The sequence below is a fragment of the Cupressus sempervirens genome, chromosome 1 (genome assembly GCF_028749045.1).
Source record: "Cupressus sempervirens isolate cs-2001-9-10 chromosome 1, ASM2874904v1, whole genome shotgun sequence".
Taxonomy (NCBI): Eukaryota; Viridiplantae; Streptophyta; class Pinopsida; order Cupressales; family Cupressaceae; genus Cupressus; species Cupressus sempervirens.
The window spans coordinates 716,843,247-716,862,841 of NC_143118.1; positions in this window are offsets into that span (position 1 = coordinate 716,843,247).

Consider the following 19,595-nt stretch of genomic DNA (forward strand, 5'->3'; position numbering starts at 1 on the left):
CCCAAAACTTGGCCATTTTCTTTAAGACCACTAACCTCTTCCAAAATCTTCTAATCCTTCTTTAATTTTGATTAAAGGCTAAACCCATCATTTCCTACCCGTAATCCCAACTCAAAATATTCAATTAAGATTAAATATTAATCCTCATGTTTATTAAAAATGTTTTAATAAATATCTCCTCAACCCAAACCCTTGAAATAAATAAAACTTTATTTATTTTCTAAAAAGCCTTTTTTATCCTCATCTTAGGAAGTTCTAGACTCTTCTAGAAAGTCTTCATCCTCATCCAAAGCCTAGACTCTTCTAGAAGATGTCAATCCTTATCTTTGACCCTAATCTTAATCCCCCCCCTAACCTTGTCACATTCCCTAAACATGGGTTAAAACTTGCTAACTCAAGCCAAAGCCAACAAATATCTCCTCCTTCACCTACCCTCATTAAATGCCATCCACTTGCCCATCTCTAACAAGCCTAATCTAATCTTAACCCAAGCCTAATCCAAGCCTTAATCATTTGCACATTCCTAAGTCAAGCTTAAGACTTTCTTAATCCAACCCATGTCAAAATATCTCAACTCTCTCACAAATATCCCAACCATAAAACTTTATGAAGCCCACAAAGCTATAAATGACTCTTGCGAGCCCATTCATTGCTCTTACAAGCCATTATGAGGGTATTTATGAGCTTTGAGCCTCTTTTGTTGACCCCTCAATCCCTATTGCTCTAACCAATGACCTTGTGACATGTGTCACTCCCTGATTGGATGTAAAGAAGCACAATCCATGTGCTCTCCTCTCATTCAATCTAAACCTTCCATAAGCTTCCTCCCATCCTTGCATCCTAGCCCTTGATCCCTCAAGCCCTTTTCCTATTTAAGGAATCCTCTCCCAAGCCATTTTAACACAATCTAGAAAGTAAAGCCATAATGCCATATTGAGAAGCCATTTTTACATCAAATCCATTCACCAAAATCTATCAAAAATTCTCCATTGAAGCCCATTTGAGCATTTGAGCATACATACATAATCAAGCCATCTTAGCTATTAGACACACCTCTACATCAAGTGATCATCCTCATTGAGAGAGCTTATCCATGGCTCATATTCTCATTTGAGGACTTGACTTTGCCTCTCATGAAGTTATGTTAAATTAGTATGCAAATGCTTTTTGATTGTTTTAATTTAGTGTTTCTAACATACTAAAGTAGCATATACATTATAATCTTAATCTATTAGTATTAAGTGTAATCAAAAGAAGCCATAAAACACCTAGAGCATAACAACAATGAAAGTCATAAAGCATGACAAACTTAATTATTATCTAAGTGTGCAACAGTCATGGTGGCTTAGTGAAGAATAAAGAGATAATCCTATGGTTGTTAACAAATTTTTGAGGTGATACATAACAATGGTAGTAGAAGATCAAAAGGATATGGTTACATGAAATTAGTCTAAGGGAAGCTTCAAAAGGAAGAACTCAATCCAATGAACAAGAAAACAGTGTCAAAAGCTATTCAAAGCCTAATCAAAAGAAATGCAATCACATTTTTTATAGGTTGTAGGCCAATCATGTTCCTACATATCCCAATTTTTGCATCCTCATTTGTTTCCTTAAAAATCTCTTCCAAATGTTCTAATAAGATAATAACTATCATATGGTAGGACAATAATAAAGCCCATGTTGAGAGATGAATATAAAGAAATGTAAACATTGATTAGTCAATAACATGAAATTTAACACCAAATATATTGTATATAACACATATTTGTAATTAAATTTATTCAAGAAAAAATTATTATCTTAACAATCTTAGCCAAAACCTAATGATTGAAGTGGAGCAAGGAAGAAAACTTGTGAATGTGGTTTGTAGTAGGAAACCTAAAAAGAATGGACATGTTGATCACACTGAAGGCCTGGAGTATGGTAATGATGAAGGAAAGGGGGATGTGATAGAAGATGGGGACCCATCGGCTTTTTAATTGTATCTAGGAGAAAAAGAGGGCATTGCTCCAAAATCAAGGGTATTAGGAGGGACCCTAGGTGTCTGGGGATGATGGACTAATTCATTTGAAGTCAAATCATCAGGTAAATCCTCCTTCCCTAAGATTATTGATGAATCAAACAAAAAGAAGGGTATTTTTTCTTAAAAGTAGCTATAGAGATTAGTGATTATAATATTCTAAGTATGGAAGAAACTCTGGTGGGTAAGTTCATAGGCCCTCAAGAAAACATAGATCTTGTTTAAATCTTTCCTAGGAACAAGTGGGGGCTCAAAGGATAAGTTTAAGTAATGGCTATGGCTAAAGGTTTTATATCATTTGAGTTTTTCTACCTAGAGGATTACTCAAGGATTCTTTGTGTAGGAAATTGGTTTTAAGAATTTGGTATAGCTCTAATACCATGTAAGAATTTTCCTAAGGCAATAATTTAATGCCAAAATCAAGAAGCTTGTTAGATAGCACAAGAGAGAAAAATGATGATCAAATTAGAATGGATATCAGATAATTGGAAGAACACAACATAGAAGTGCCTTGTATATAAAGGCAACCGATATATCTAGGAGTCAATAAAGAGATAAGCATAACAACTAAGCACATTTCCACCAAGAGTGGATTATCCTCCATTGTGCATGAATGCACATGCAAAAATAAGAGGATAAGAATGCAAAGGTGTATCTCATAAAGAGCTATAGTAGGCAACATGTGCTCAATTGAAGTGTAAACGATTGTGTTGTCTACATGACAACTCATATAAATATGCAAACTCCTAGGTGTCTAAATGACAACTCATATGAATATGCATTATCCTAAGTAAACTTAAGTAAAGTGTAAATAATAAATACTTATTTAAACCAAAACCACCCCTTAAGTGCAACTTAGGGGAATGCACTTAAGCTCACAAAAGCTAGATTAAAGTGTATGATGGGTCCCGACTACTAGGCCATGTTAGGTACCCATGTACAAAATGCAAGTTCAAATGATATGCAATGCAATCTCTCATAAAGTGATGAAAGAGAGAAAATGTCATGGGAAAAACCCTTCCCAAAAAGGAGAGATGAAAAAACAAGATGCATGGATGGATGGAGTAATTAAGACCCCCCCCACCCGATATATATACATATACATATATACATATACATATATATATATACATATACATATATATATATATACATATATATATATATATACATATACATATACACACACACACACACACACACACACACACACATACACACACACACACACACACAATAGAGAAGTATGAGAATGAAAAAATCCCATAAGAGGAAAAGGTCCCCCCCATAAGATAGAAGAAGAAGAAGAAGAAAAGAGACAAGGTAGTGCCCCCTCAATATAGAATACCCATCAGTGATAGCTACTCCAAGATGAATGTAGAAGTTGATCCATGACTATTGAATAATGTTCCTCCCCTTAGGAAGAAACAATGTCATAGGTACATATGAGATGCTTCCCCAATGTGTAGAAAGAATAACAAAGATGAATGGTGTCTATGAAAACCACTCAACTGTCCCTATGTCAATACTAATGGTCACCCCTTCCAACACTACTGAAAAGAATAAGTTTGGATCTAGCAAAGATGAATGTAGAACATATCCCAAAGAAACAACTATCTCCTCAAATCATAAAGAGACCTCCTAGAATTGTTGTACATAAGGATTCAAAATAATATCAACCTTGTAAGACTAATCATGTAGAGAATGGACAAGAGGGTCAGAGTGTTCCCTCACAACAACTAAAGAAGGATCTTCTTCATCAAAGAGAAGATTTATATCGTCAGTAATGTCTCCCAAATCTACTATGTAGGACTCCACAAACAAACCTAAAATATCTGGCAGGTAGTCATCCCCTAATGATGGAATTAGAAGACAAGGTGTACCCAAATGTATTTAATTACATGGGCCTATCACTATAGCAATGTATGAATGTGAAATTTTCTAATGTTTTGACCTCATTCTTCATTTGTCAAAAAGATCCCCCACATCTGAACTTGTTGAATCACTATCACTATTGTCACTATCAGTTTCAACAATGTATGAGGTATGGAGAGGATTAGAGGATAAGCTAGGTGAGCTTTCCTTAAAGTGAACATTCTTCTCTATGAATATCTCATGAGTCTCAGGATCCATAAGTCTATATTTCTTAACACTTTCATCATATCCTATGAAATTACAAGGGCTTGGTGGTAGTGCCTTGTATTCCCTTGAAGATATGTGTGCCCATGCTGGACAACCAAAAACTCTAAAGTGTTTTACAACTAGTTTTCTTCCACACCATGCCTCAAAAGGAGTCATTCAATCTAAGACATTATAAGGAGACCTATTAAGAATGTGATTGGCACTACTTATAGCTTCTACCTCAAGTGATGGATCAAGAGACTTAGCTTGAATCATGCAACATGCCATTTAATTAAGAGTTCTAATCCTCATTTTTGCAACACTTGTCTTTGGTGGACTAAATGGTACAAGATTCTAAAGATAAATACCATCAAGTTTACAAAAGTCTCTAAGTCTTTAGTTCACATATCTACTTTTGTTCTCCATACAAAGAACCTTGACGACTTTACTTGATTGCTTATCAACATGACTCTTCAAGGCTAGAAACTTATCAAGCACTTCATTCTTGTGATCAAGAAAGTAGACCCATGTGTAGCATGAAAAGTCATCAATGAAAGTGAGAACATAGTGACCCTTGCTAACTAATGTCATTGAAAAAGGGCTTGATAGAATTGTGTGAACCAACTCAAGAACAATTAATGCTCTTCAAGACTTCCCTTTGTCAAACTTCTCTTCCAGATACATATCAAACAAATTGAACATTTACTTATAGAGAAGTTGATTGTAGGTATACCTTTGACCATATTTTTTTGAGCTAAGTTGATGAAGATAGCGAAAGGCAAGATGTCTATACTACTCATGCCATAATTTATTTTGTGATTGTGAGTGTGTCAACAAGGCATGTGAAGGAGACTTATGCACAAAGTGAGAGAAAGATTAAAGCCTGGTGGCATAATTTTCTTTATCCACTATAACTAATGAATCATCCTTAAGATTATGCACTATTGCTAAACTAGGAAGGAAATCAACTTTATTTCCACCTCCATAGTGAGTGATTTGGTAAATTGAAAGGAGATTAGTGCTAAGGTGAGGAACATAGAGAACATCTTTGAACTCTCCATTTTCCATCTCAAATTGTTCTTTCCCTTCAACTTCCACTTGTTATCATTCCTAACAAAGATGTGAGGTTGCTTAGATTGTTCCAATGCAGAAAAATGTCCTTTTGAAGAACCCATATGATGTGAGGCACCCAATTCAAGAATCCATTCCCATGAAGAACTTGAACTTGCCATAAGTACTTGCCCTTTTCCCTTTGAAGTGGATGGATTTGAATCCTTGGAAGCATTTTCCACATTGATTTTTTTATTTTAAGTAAGTTCTCCAACTCATCTATTCTCTTAGTCTCACAATGATGCTCATCATGATTTGGTTTCTTGCAAAATGCACAAAATATTCTATCCTTCTTTTTGTTGTTTCCCTTCTTGATGAAAGAAGAATTTCCTTTTTGTGAGGAGGAAGATTGTTGTGTCTCTAATTGTGATTTTGGCTTCCACTACTTTTTCTTATTGTTGATGAAACTTTTTCTACATTAATTTGTTTGGTTCTCATTACTAGCCACCAATGCTTTAGACTTTGATGACTTGAGAATTCCCATATCTATCAACTTAGATTGTTCCAACATCAAAATTTATGTAAATACATCAAATGAAGGCTTAGGGAAGGCACTTCCCATGGTCAACTTGTGAGTGTTGTAAATTGAAATAGAAGATGCACAATCTGAAGGTAGCCTCTTCAAGGTGTGATGAATCAAGCTATCATCCTTCATGGGATTACCACAATCTTTAAGTAGTGCTCTCAACTCATTATCTTTGTTGAAATAGTCTTGAATTGTGTCAAAATTCTTAGGATCCAAGAGAAGTAGATCATCCTCAATTTGGAATCCCTTTTCCCCATCCACCTTACCATACAACCCATCAAGTTCGTCCCAAGCACCCTTGGCATCCTTAAAGCTAGAAATGTGGAAGAAGAGATCTCTATGAACAAAATGTTATAAATGATTTAGAATAATTGAGAGAGGGGCTGAATCAGTTATTCAAGGTCTAAATGTCCAATTCAACCTTTTTCATCAAGTAAAGTATGCCCATCAAACTATTCATTTGTCCAAGCTGAAACTTTTCTAATTTAGCAAGTTACTATAAATCAACATGCAAGCATAACACATGACATAGTGATTTACATGGAAACCCAATTTGGAAAAAACCACCAGTAACATGCTATTCAATTATCACTTTTTTGAAGTGATGCCCTATGAAAGGTGTGCCCTGTTAAAGGCTACAACACATTATTAAATGTTACCTAGTTAAAGGATTTAACCACCTTTTTAGAAGTGGGCATGGTTAGAGGACTTAAAAAAATTCACTCAGAATGTCACCCTATTAAAGGATTTATAAATGTCTATTAAACCAACCTAAGTCCATAGGATTTTACCCTTACTGATACAATTGCTAGAGAGTAGCAATAAGGGGTTTTGACTTGATTACAATTCACAACTCATCTTTTAGATTTTAGATCATTTTTCAACTCTTCACAATTTTCTTGGCTTTCAATCTCTACAACTCTGACAACTTTCCCTCCTTTCATCCTTTGTCTCCTTGAGTCTTCATTCTTGATATGCCATTGCAATCCTCTCTTTCTAACCACTTATCAAAGTAGAGTCCGCGTGCTCTGTTATTCCTTCTCCTTTCTGATGTCTTCTCCTTGACACCCTTCAACCACTTCACAATTTGGCACATCAGCAACTCGTGCTTCTTGGCTTGTGACTCCTTAAATAGAAGTCTATAATTGCTCTTCCCACTCAATTCTTCCCTCCTTTAATTTTAGTTCAAATGGATTAGGTAGGATTTATTGAATCTAACCCACATCTTGTTCCTTCTAGAAACATGTTGAAGAATGCTCTTAAATTTACTCAAAAATAATTTATCTAATTTTTTGTGCCACCAACTCAGCATCCTTATTCTTCATCTAGTTCACAAAATTCAAGGTAACAAATTTTTTAGCTCAAATTTGGTGAATTTTTGACATTTCAAATAATGCAGTAGCTCGGCACTATTGAAATTCTAGTGCTTAGCACATACTGTGTTACTCACCATCAACTACGTTTTATAGATGCTCGACACTTGTTGTGAATTCACTCAGCATCCACTAAGGTTTTTTGACACTCGACACCTATTACTTTGCTCGGCACTAACTAAAAATTTTCTTAGCTTGAACTAGCTTGTTCAACACTCACTAATGAACTTAGTTAAGCTTTGCAATCAACCTTGTTACAACTTAAACTTCTAATGTTTCTAAGTGTGTCCAACCTTTGTATCTTCAAGTGTATTTTCAATATATCATTTTACTAGTGTCTTAACTAATCCTTTCACTTCATTAAAAACCCATAACTCAACCTTTCCCTTAGGTACCATTGTTACATCTTGTTGATTAAATCCTCTTCATCAATCAACTAAGTTATGGTACTTGAATCTTTATAAGTAATTGTCATTCTAGTAGTTAACAGGTTTGACATCAATGATAAAACAATGATTGAAAAAATTCTATAACAACAATCTTCCACTTTGCAATAAATCTTCTTCAATGATCTTTTCAATGAAATTTCCACAAATCTCCCTCTTTGGCATTGATGGCAAACCAAACTAATCAACCACCAAACCAAACTATTCAATGAAGTTGTCAAAATTCTAACTAGGTTAGAATAGTAAGTCAAATGCCAAAAAGAGAGCCTTATCAAAACTATTTATTATTAGCAACATAAACTAGCTTATGACTCCCTCTAAATTCTTTGCTGATAAACTATCTTCTCCCATTAAGAAACTATTTCCTTTTTCATATCTGTACATTCTTTATCTTTCTACTACACCTAATCCTTTGTATGCATTGATCATGTTCTTGTATTTTGGTACTTCTCTTTCTGTCCATAAATCTGATCTATTTTTTTTGTTACTTCTCCCTCATCTTTGTTTTGTTACTTCTCCCTCATCTATTGATTGGTTGGCTATTTCTCCCTCTTTGAAAACAATTCCAAAGACATATTATCTTAGGATCTTATCATGCAAGTGTAACATTTGTAGGTACTTCCAATTTCTCCCTCTTTCACCTTTCTTTTGACTAATTTGGAACTACAACACTTTTAATTACTTTAGGCAAAATCCTAAAGTAAGTATCCTCTACATCAATGTGTAATATTTCAACAATCAACTCAATTGATGTAGGGTAGTCTTACTTTTTCTTGAAGTAGCCTTGGCTAGTGGTATCACCCCTAACTTACCTCTAAGATACTCAAAAACATCTTTAGGTAATACTTTTGTAAAGATGTCAGCAATCTGTTCCTTTGAACTAATATATTACATTCTCACTTTCTTATCTTCCACCAATTCTTTGACATAATGATACTTAATTGAAATATTCTTTGTTTTGGCATGCATCATAGGATTCTTTCATATGTTGATGGAACTTTTGTTATCACAATAGAGTATCATAGGTTCAATTACCTCTTCCTTCATACATTGCAACATATGTTTGATCCATACAATATTAGTGTAGTTGATAGCAACAACAACATATTTAGCTTCTTCTATGGACTGTGAGGTACAACTTTTCTTTTTCTTGGTCTAGGTAATCAGTCTTTTACCTAAAAAAATTGTTCTTCCACTGGTGCTTTTTCTATCATCAATATTACTGCCCCAATCTACATCAGTGTAAGCTCTCAACTCAAAATTTTCACTTCTCTTGTAATACAAACTAAAGTCATTAGTTCCTTTTAAGTACCTCAGTATTCTCTTTACTACCATCAAATAATTTTCTCTTGGATTTGTAGAAAATCTTGCCACTTTTCCAATAGCTAATGCAATGTCTAGTCTACTATGTACAACATACTGCAACTTTCCAATCATTGATCTATACAATGTCTGATTCACTTCAGTTGACTCATCATTCTTGGATAACTTATTTCCTATTACCAATGGTGTACTAACTAGTTTTGAATTTTCTAATCCAAATGTGTTGAGTATCTCCTTGATGTATTTTGATTGGGTCACAAATATTCCATGCATCAGTTGATGTACTTGCAATCCAAAAAAGAATTTGATTTCTCTAAACATTGACATCTCAAACTCATGTTTCATTTGATCAACAAAATCTTTGCATAGAGCATCTTTTCCTCTAAATATTATATCATCAACAAAGATTTTAGATATCAAAATGTCTTTACCTTTTTTAGCTTTTATATATGGGTTTTTGTTGTCATCTATTCTCTCAAATCCTATCTTCACAAGATATTTGTGTAGTCTCTCATACCATGGTCTAGATGCTTGCTTCAAACCATTGAGTGTTACAAACCATATCCTTGTTGCTATCATCAATAAATCCCTCTAGTTTTTCTATGTAGACATCCTCTTCTAGTATACCATTCAAGAAAGTAGACTTCACATCCATCTAATAAACTTTGAAACCTTTATAGGAAACATATGCAAGTAGTGTTCTTACTCTTTCCATTCTTGCAACATGGGAAAATGTTTTCCCATAGTCTAGTCATTCTTCTTGTGCATAGCCTTTGCATACTAGTCTTTCTTTGTTTCTTGTTATCTCACCATTCTCATCAAGTTTGTTATTAAACACCCATTTGGTACCAATTACATTCTTATTAGCTAGTCTAGGAACTAGGGTTCAGGTTTTGTTCTTCTTAATTTGGTCTATCTCTTCTACCATAGCTTTATACTAGTCATCATCTTGTAGTGCATCTTTCACTATTTTGGGCTCAATCTCACTCAATAGACAACATTCATTCCTTAGTCTATTCCTTGTCATTGGTCTTGCATCATTGTCACCAATGATTTGTTCCATAGGGTTATGTCTTCTCACATACTTGGCTAGTCTCGATTTTGTTCTTCTTTCCATGTTTGATCCTTCAACTTTAGAGTCACTTTGCACATCACCATCTGGTATTTTATCATCTCCTCCATGTGTACTAATTTCAGAGTCAGAATGTGCATTTTCTTCATTCTGCAACTCAACTTCTGAATGCAACTTGACATTCACTATTTGTGACTTGGTTGATATTGAAATTTGTTGTTGATTTCTAACTTGATTGACAACTTCATCTTCAATAGGCATTCCTTCATAGAAGTATAAAAAAGATTTATAATCTTCTAATTTATTGGATTCATCAACTTGGACAATCTTGTTAGTATTAGTATTCAAACACTTATATGCCTTACTTCTAGTGGAGTATCCAAGAAATATGCCTTCATCACTTTTTGCATCAAACTTGTCATTTCTAGTCTCTTTAAGAATATAACATTTGCAACCAAATAATTTGAAATTTTTTACATTAGGTGAATGATTATGCCATAGTTCAAAAGGTGTTGTATTTGTTCCTTTCTTGACTTGTACTCGATTTAGGGTGTAAATAGCAATACATACAGCTTCTCTCCAGTATTTCAAAGCAACATTTGTGTCCATATGAGCTTGAACAAAGCCTCTGAAGTTTTAAAAATTGAGATTAAAAATTCAAGAACAAAGATCACAAACAACCTGAACCAATGTGTAGATCATGAAATTCTACTCCAAAATTTTAAAAAATTGCTTAAAAAAAGAAGTATGTATGAGGGAGATATCATTGTTTGAAACTCACCTATGTAATTATTTTTTCCAAATCATCGTCATCACACCTCCAAAAATTGAATGGCTCTAGATTTCACCTTAGATGTCTGATTTTGGTGAAAAAAAGTTGATTTGGGAGTTTTTTAACCTTCTAAATGTGATGCCAATATCTGATTTGCACTAACAAGCTCCAATCTTGACCTGCAAAAAAAAAATCTCCAATGGCTATGCGATGAAACTCCTATGGCTCTGATACCATGCAAGAATTTTCCTAAGGCAATAATTTAATGCCAAGATCAAAAAGCTTATTAGATAGCATGAGAGAGACAAATGATGATGAAATGAGAATGGATATCAAATGATTGGATATCAGATAATTAGATGAATACAACATAGAAGTGCCTTGTATATAAAGGCAACTGATATGTCTAGAAGTTAGCAAAGAGATAAGCATAACAACTAAGCACATGTCCACCAAGAGTGGATTATCCTCCATTGTGCATGAATGTATGTGCAAAAATAAGAGGATAAGAATGAAAAGGTGTATCTCATAACGAGATGTAGTAGTCAAGATGTGCTCAATTGGAGTCAAAACTACTATGTTGTCTACATGACAACTCATATGAATATGCAAACTCCTAGGTCCCTACATGAAAACTCATACGAATATTCATTATCCTAAGTAAACTTAAGTAAAGTATAAATAGTAAATACTTATTTACACCAACATTAGTCAATGGGAAAGTCTACTCTCATTGTTTAAAAGTGGACATCCAACCTTGACCTCCACAATGATTTCTTGACCCAACCCCTAGTTTGGATAAAACTACTAGAACTTCCCCTAGATTATTGGCATGAAGATGTGTTTGATGGCATTACTAACTCTTTTGGGGAGTTTCTATATATTGATCCAGTTACAATAGCCAAGAAAAGACTCACCTATGTGCAAATATGTGTAGGAGTGGTTGAGGGTTAGGATATGCCTCAAGTGATTGAGTTTCAATCAAGATTGGGAAGGCAAGTGCAGTAGATAGATTATGAAAATGTGCCTTTTGCCTATTTCCATTGCAAAATGGCAGGAAACAAAGATAAAGTGTGCCCTATTTTCATAGAGAAGGAAAAATCTCGGAAGGCTCAAAGAAAATAGGGAAAAAGAAATAAAAAATCAACAAAAAGTTTTGAATCAAGATGAGGCTTCTAGGAACGTGTGGAAGGAGAAAACCCCCAATGGAAAGACCCCTAAGGGGGATTTTCTAGGAGAGAGATACAAAATGGTGGGATCCAAATAGCTTGGAAGGAATAATAGAAAATAAGGAGACGGAGCAGCAAAAGGCCTAGATGACAATAGGCAATAATGGAATGAATATTTTTGAGACTAACCCCAAAATCATAACTATGGTAGGGGGAGGGTGATGATGGTTGTAGGAAGAATATATAGGATGGAAAGATCATAGTGGAGGAAATCAATGAAGTGACCATAGTGGAGGATATCAATGAGTCATCCTTCATTCCTAACACCTAGGATTTTGGGGGGTCGATGGAGGTGCATGGACCTTCTCTAACATAGGAATTGAACATTAGTAGAAGCAATGGGGTTTTTGCTACAAAAGTTAACTAATTTCTTGAGATGGTATCTACCTCTACTTCTAGCCATTTTTCTCGGATGGAGGCACTATTTGATAGTTGTAAATATGTCAACGTAGGGCCATAGGTAATAGTTGAGAATAAGGAAAATTAAAAAAATAGGGATACATTGGTTGTCTTGCCTATAGCTATGAGGAGCAAAGTAAAAGTTGACAGAAGAAGTAAATCCAGTAGTTCAAGTAGAAAGAACAATCACCAAATCAGAAAGGAAAAAAATAAGAACAAATATTGTAGATGAGACCCAGAGAACCATCCATGAAACATGCTCCCAAAATAAATGATGAAGGTCATATCCTAGAACATTTGTGGACTCAATGGAATCCACAAATAGGAAATTGTTAGGAATATGATAAGGGATCATAGGCCAAATTTTTTCTTGATTCAGGAAACTAAAATGAAGAAGGAGAAAGTTGAAAGGAGTATTTTCAATAAAAGTATGAAGATTACGGCTATAGATTCTAAGGGGGCTTCTAGAGGTCTATTAGTGATATGGAAGGATACTTTTTAAGTAGAAATCATTTTTGATGAAGGTAACATTTTGCTCATGCATTTCAAAAATCCCAAGGACCAGGCTAGCTGGACTATTATTAATATCTTGCCACTAATTCTAAGAATGGTAAAAGAGTTTATTAGAATAAAATATATGATTTAATGGCCATGGTGGGAGATCCTAAGGGAATTATTACAAGAGATTTCAATAATCTTCTTTTGGCCATGGAGAATTCGGCAGGCTCTCACCAGACCTAGAAAGTAGGCAACATTTGGATGATGTGATCGGAGACCTAGTGATGGCATGAAGAAATAGAAGTCTTTTTAGCCCCTTTTGTGAATATTTGTCTATAACATACTGAACTTTATCATTTTTTAGTATAAGTGTTTTGAACTTTTGATGTATCAAGTATGGACATAGGGCATAAAAATGATAATTGCAATTATAGCTAAAAAGGGTTCATTTTGTGGTAAAAATCTTTCTTCTGGGTAGATCTTCCTATAGCTGAAGAGAATGCAAAAACTCTTAGTTGAATAATTAATGCCTTTTCTTTGTAAACTAATAAATGTAAATAAATGTTTGTGGGAAGTCTTGTGTGTATCAAATGTTGATTTCAAGAATAGAAGCTAATCTAGAGTTAATATAAAACAAACTGCAAAGGAATAACGCTAAGGCATTGATGGTATTAAAGAGAAGCGTTATGACATCATTGTAGCTGGAGACTTGGCGACAAAGTCAAAAGGGACCTATTTTAATGAATAACAAAGAGGGACCTGATAAAGTGGCTGAGCAAGGAAGCAAGCATCAAAGCAGTTAGTTAAACATGCAAAGCATGATACTTGGATTCCTAGAAGCTATTTAAAGTCAGATAAAAGAGAAGATCTAGCATTTGCTATGATCTATATTTGTGAGGAATTTAAGGGATAATTAATGTCTTTACAATTGCATGCTTGTAGTCTTAATTTGTAACTGACTTTCCTTTATGAGGAATTCATAGTTATAGGAGTTTTTTGTTTTCCTTCCTTTTAAATAAGACCTCATCTATATCTATGAGGTTAGGGTAGTGAGCAGACAGATAGAGTTGATAGATATCTTGTTTTCCAAGTTATTGTAATACTGCATATTTGAATGAATACATGACTTTGATGAGTTTTTATACTTTTGTCTGAGTTGATATTTTCCTTCATTCTTCTATGGGGGCCTACATGGAAGGTGGATTTTACTTTAGTAAGTAGAAGTTAGACTCAGTTTTCTAAGTTAAGATTAGAACTGTTGTTCCTACAGCCACTGGAAGCAGAACCAATCATTATTCTTGCAGTAGTAGGTGCATAGATGTATGGTTAAATAATTAGAATTTCCTTCCAAGTATTTGATAGTTGTCTTTCCTTTGGATAAACTAGATTTCCTTAATGGTTATTGCATTCAAGGTAGTAGTGAATTTTAGCGAAACTAGAGCATATACTTTGCAGACATCATCTCAAGTTCATGCTCTTGGATTGACATTTAATGAAGATCAACATAATAATTTGGTAGTAAGGGATGTCCAATCCTATAACTAAAAATGTGTTATATTGATTAGACATATTTTTGGCACTATTGTCGGGGATGGTGTCAGTCTAGTATTCACTATTGAGTCATTTAGTTTCATTCTTAGAATTTTTACATGCATAGGAGAAGAGACCACCTTGGAAGATTTCTTCCCAACTTCAATTAGGAAGACCCTTTTTATCTTGACCCTAAAGAAAGAGAAGAGAGAGAAGAAATAGGAAAAGAACCATTTGAGAAAATATTTGTAGAAGTACCAGAACAAGTACAATCACTAACCACATCTAAAGAATCCTTCCATTTGAATAATCTTTTTGCTGAGCCAGAATATCAAGATAATTCATTAGCTCTAGTCATTTATCAGCCACCACTAGGACATCTACAAATGGCAGCAACTCAGCCTACCTTTCCCTTTCCAATTCCTCTTCAGCAGGGTAACCAAAATTTGAAAAATATACCCTTATTTGCCCTGCCTAAATTCTATGTCCTTATTACTAAAGATCCAAAAACTTTTCTCTTTGAGTTCAACATCCTTTTTCAATATTATGACTACACAACTGATACCCATAAGCTGAAATTGTTTCCATCAACTCTCAAAGAAGCCACTTTAAGATGGTTCATGAGTCTAGGTGCCAGTGTTGTGACAAATTGGCCAACTATGAGTAACTTGATTCTTAATAAATATAAGGAATATTGCAGAGGCCATGATTTGGAAGGAGATAACATTTTTAAAATGTCACAAAAGAAAGATGAGACTTTGGAGGACTATGTTGCCCGATTCATGTTTAACTTATAGTGTAACACACAACATCAGCTAAACTTGGAGTCCCAAATGCATCTCTTTCTGAAAGGACTACATGATAGGAGTATGGAAGCTTTAGACTTAATGGATGGAGGTGACATTACACAAAAGATGTGGGTTAAAATCTAGAATATTTGTTTGAACTATTCTAGAGCAACAACAAAAAAATGACGAGGTTTGAGGGACTTACTCCAAAATACTCCTGGAGCAGGGGTATCTAAGACAAAACTATCAAACCTCTTGTCGAATTTTAAGCAAGGCATCATTAATGATGTTGCTACACAATTGGACACCATGCAAGCACAAAGGAAGAAGCAGGATGTTGATATTATGTTGGCAAAATATTGTCCACATTGTAGAGAAAAGAAACGCAACTGCCGATGTAAGCCTATCGCTAGCTTGGAATCACAGCATGTGCCTACTGAGTTCAAGGCAATTGATGAAGACAGGGAAGTCCTCTATGTTTCTCAATGAAGGCCATGGGCTCTAAGATAAGGTATTCCTCAAGACCCACTCCATAATTATGGTGGTAATAGCCAATGGCAACAATAGAATGGTAATTATAATAATTGGTAGTAGCCTAACCAAGGGTGGCAACAACCTAACCAAGGTTGGCACCAACCTCAGTAGAGTTGGAAACAAACCCAAAACTGGTAGCAACACCAGCATCAACTAGCCTTGACTCAACCTCCTCAATAGCAAGCCTTAATGCCTACTACAACTAATAAAGCCCCTCCAAAATAGCCATAGTTACCTGCACAACCTGCGCCTAATCCTAATAGTGCAAAACCTTCAGCCCAGCAACAAAGTTATTCCATCACCCTGAATGATATCCATCTATGATTTGGAACAATGCTTACCTCACCTTAGTAGCCCATTATAATAGAAATAGATTATACAAATGTTGAGTTAGTTTAGGAAACTACCACCACTATCTCTCCTACAACCAAGAAACCACCATTTCTTAATAGGTTAACAGAGCAAGTTCTGCCAAGTGAAATCAAGCTGCATTAGATTTGCTTAAGCAACTCAAGAAAATGACGGTAAAAATTCCCTTGCTTGATGCAATAAAGGAAGTCCCTATATATTCAAAAGCCATCAAAGAAGCCTATGTTAAAAATACAAGAAGAAAAAAGAAAGACCCAAAGACTATCCATGTCCTTGGGTAGCTTTTTGATCTTATGCTTGATAACTGCAAAATGCCTAAGTATGTAGACCCTGGAAGCCCAATAGTGACCCTCACCATTCAAGGAGTGCAAGTGCAAAATGTCTTAATAGACCTAGGAGCATCCACTAACATAACGACCAAGGAAGTAGTGTCCAAATTAAGCATCATTTATCTCATAAAAACACCAACAATCTTGCAGCTAGCAGATAGTTCTACCATCATTCCTAATGGTATACTAGAAGATGTCATTGTCACATTAGATTCATGAGAGTATCCAGTTGATTTTGTAGTACTCTCTCCAAAAACAAGTACTGGGGGATAACCTATCATTCTAGGATGACCATGGTAGGCAACAACAGATGCTTATATTGTATGCCGATCAGGGAAAATGACTATTTTAGATGGAATGAACACTAAAAATTTAACCTTGTATTCTCCTGATTAGCCTTTATTGCAGGATGATCAAGTTGTTTGGCCAAATATGGATGACTCTGATATGGACATAGATTCTATTCAACAATTGATGATGATCTCATGGGACTCATTTGTAAACATTAAAGAAGAAGATGATGTCATTTCTTCTATCATATTGAATGAGTATGGAACACAACTTGAGACATCTTCTAAACAAGAGTGTCTTAGAAAGCATTCTTCCTTTACCCGCTGAACTTCATTATTCTAAGTCTACATAGCTTATGCATTCACTCCTGCCACATGAGATAGATTCATAACCAATTGTGCAAATTTCAATGGCTGAAAAAGTAGTCAAAATAGAAATCATTTTAGGAAGAGAATTAAATATAAGTATGTCCTTATCTCACGCACAACATCATAATACCTTGCAGCTATTACAAAAGCACCAAGATGCTTTTTCTTGGGAGTATACAGATATGAAAGGTTTGGATCCTACACTCTATACCCATAGGATTTATATCAGTCTGGATTGCAAACTTGTGAGAAAACCTTAGCGTAGGATAAACCCAGCATTAAGGGATATTGTCAAAAATGAATTGCAAAAGCTACTCAATGTTGGCTTCATATATCCTATTTAAGATAGCCAATGGGTGTCACCATTGGTTATTATTCCCAAAAAAGGGGTAAAATGGTGAGTCTACATAGATTGTAGAGAACTTAACTCAGCTACCAAGAAGGATCATTTTCCATTGTCTTTTGTCGATCAAGTTCTTGATAATCTTGTAGGAAAAAAATACATTTTATTCTTGGATGGGTTCAATGGCTACAATCAAATCTAGATAGCACTAGAGGATTAGGACAATACCACATTCATGTGTCCATGGGGAACATTTTCTTATGCTGTCCTACCATTTGGTTTGTGCAATGCACTTGCAACTTTCCAAAGAGCTATTATTAGCATTTTTTCTGACATATCTGTAGATTGTTTGGAAGTGTATATGGATGACTTCACCACATATGGACAAACATTTGAAGAAGCCAAGGAGAACTTGGATAAGGTTTTACAAAGATGCAAAAACTACAATTTGTCTTTAAACAGTGAAAAGTGTTTTATGATGATGCAAGACAGAGTGGTGTTGGGACACTTTATTTCCCCTAAATGAATTGAAGTAGATCCAGCAAAAATAGAAGTCATACGCACATTAGCTAAACTAGTTGAATTGAAAGAAGTCAAGAGTTTTCTAGGACATGTGGGATATTATTAGCATTTTATCAAAGATTTCAGTCAAATTGTAGCACCCTTATGTAAATTATTTTGAAAAGATGTAGAGTTTGTATGGGATTCAGATTGTACAAAAGCTTTCCTATAGCTTAAGGAAGTCCTCTCAACAACACCAATACTCCAAGGACCCAATTGAGAGTTACCTTTTTGCATACACATAGATGCTTTAGATCATGTCATTGGAGTAGTACTTGGCCAAAAGATAGATTCAATAGAACATGCAATTTACTATATCAGTAAAAATCTTCAAGGAGCCAAGTATAACTACACTATGACAGAGAAAGAACTGCTTGCTATAATTTATGCTCTAAATAAATTCAGACATTACATTACAAGATATCAAATATTTGTACATACAGATCACTCTTCTATCAAATATTTGATGAACAAACCAACAATCTCTAGACAATTGGCTTGATGGTTGTTACTAATGCAAGAATTTGACATCACCATTATTGACAAGCCAGGTAAAGAAAATGTTATAGCTAATTTCTTTTGTTCTCTTCAAACACATGATGATCCTACAGCCATAGAAGATAAATTTCCCGATGAGCATCTCTTTCTTTTATCAACACAAAACCCTTGGTATGCTAACATTTCCAACTACCTAACTACTAGAAAAACTCCCCCACATTTCTCTGCAAAAGAAAAACGATTGCTGGCAGAAAAGAATTTTAATTTCTCATGAATCTTAGGGTTCATGTTTTATACTGGGCTAAACCAGGTGACACAAAGGTGTCTCCAAGAAGATGAAACATATGATGTTCTCCGTGCTTGTCATGATGAGCCCTATGGTGGTCACTTTGCTAACAAATAGACTACATTAAAGATTCTGAATATAGGTTATTATTGGCCTATACTTTACAAGGATGTGGCTCAGTATACAAAAAGATGTGATAAATGTCAAAGAATAGGTCGACCGACAAAAATAGATGAAATGCCCCTATAGCCACAGATAGTAGTAGAACCATTCGATAAATGAGAAATTTATTTTGTTGGCCCTAATGAACCACCATCAGAAGGGAAAAGTTACATACTGGTTTGCACTAATTATGTTACTAAGTGGGTAGAAGCAAAACCCATGAAGCGTCCTTGTGACAATAATGTTGTAAAGTTTTTGTACGAATGTATCTTTACCAGATTTGGTGTTCCACGAGAATTACAATCAGATCAAGGGCCTTAGTTTACATCTAATCTGATAGCTGCACTCATGGAGGAGTATAAAATTTGGCATGGAAAATTTCTTTGTATCATCCACAAGCTAATGGACAAGTAGAAGTGACCAATAGAGAGCTAGAACATATACTCACTAAAATCGTGTCTTTGCATCAGAAAGATTGGGTAGCTAGACTTCCTAAAGCCTTATGGGCATATAGAACGGCATGGAAATCCACTACTAGGTTTACACCTTTTCAGCTCCTATATGGGAAGACAACTATTATGCCCATTCAATTCGAACATAAAACTCTATGGACAACTTTGGAACTTGATATTACCCTTCTTGCAGCA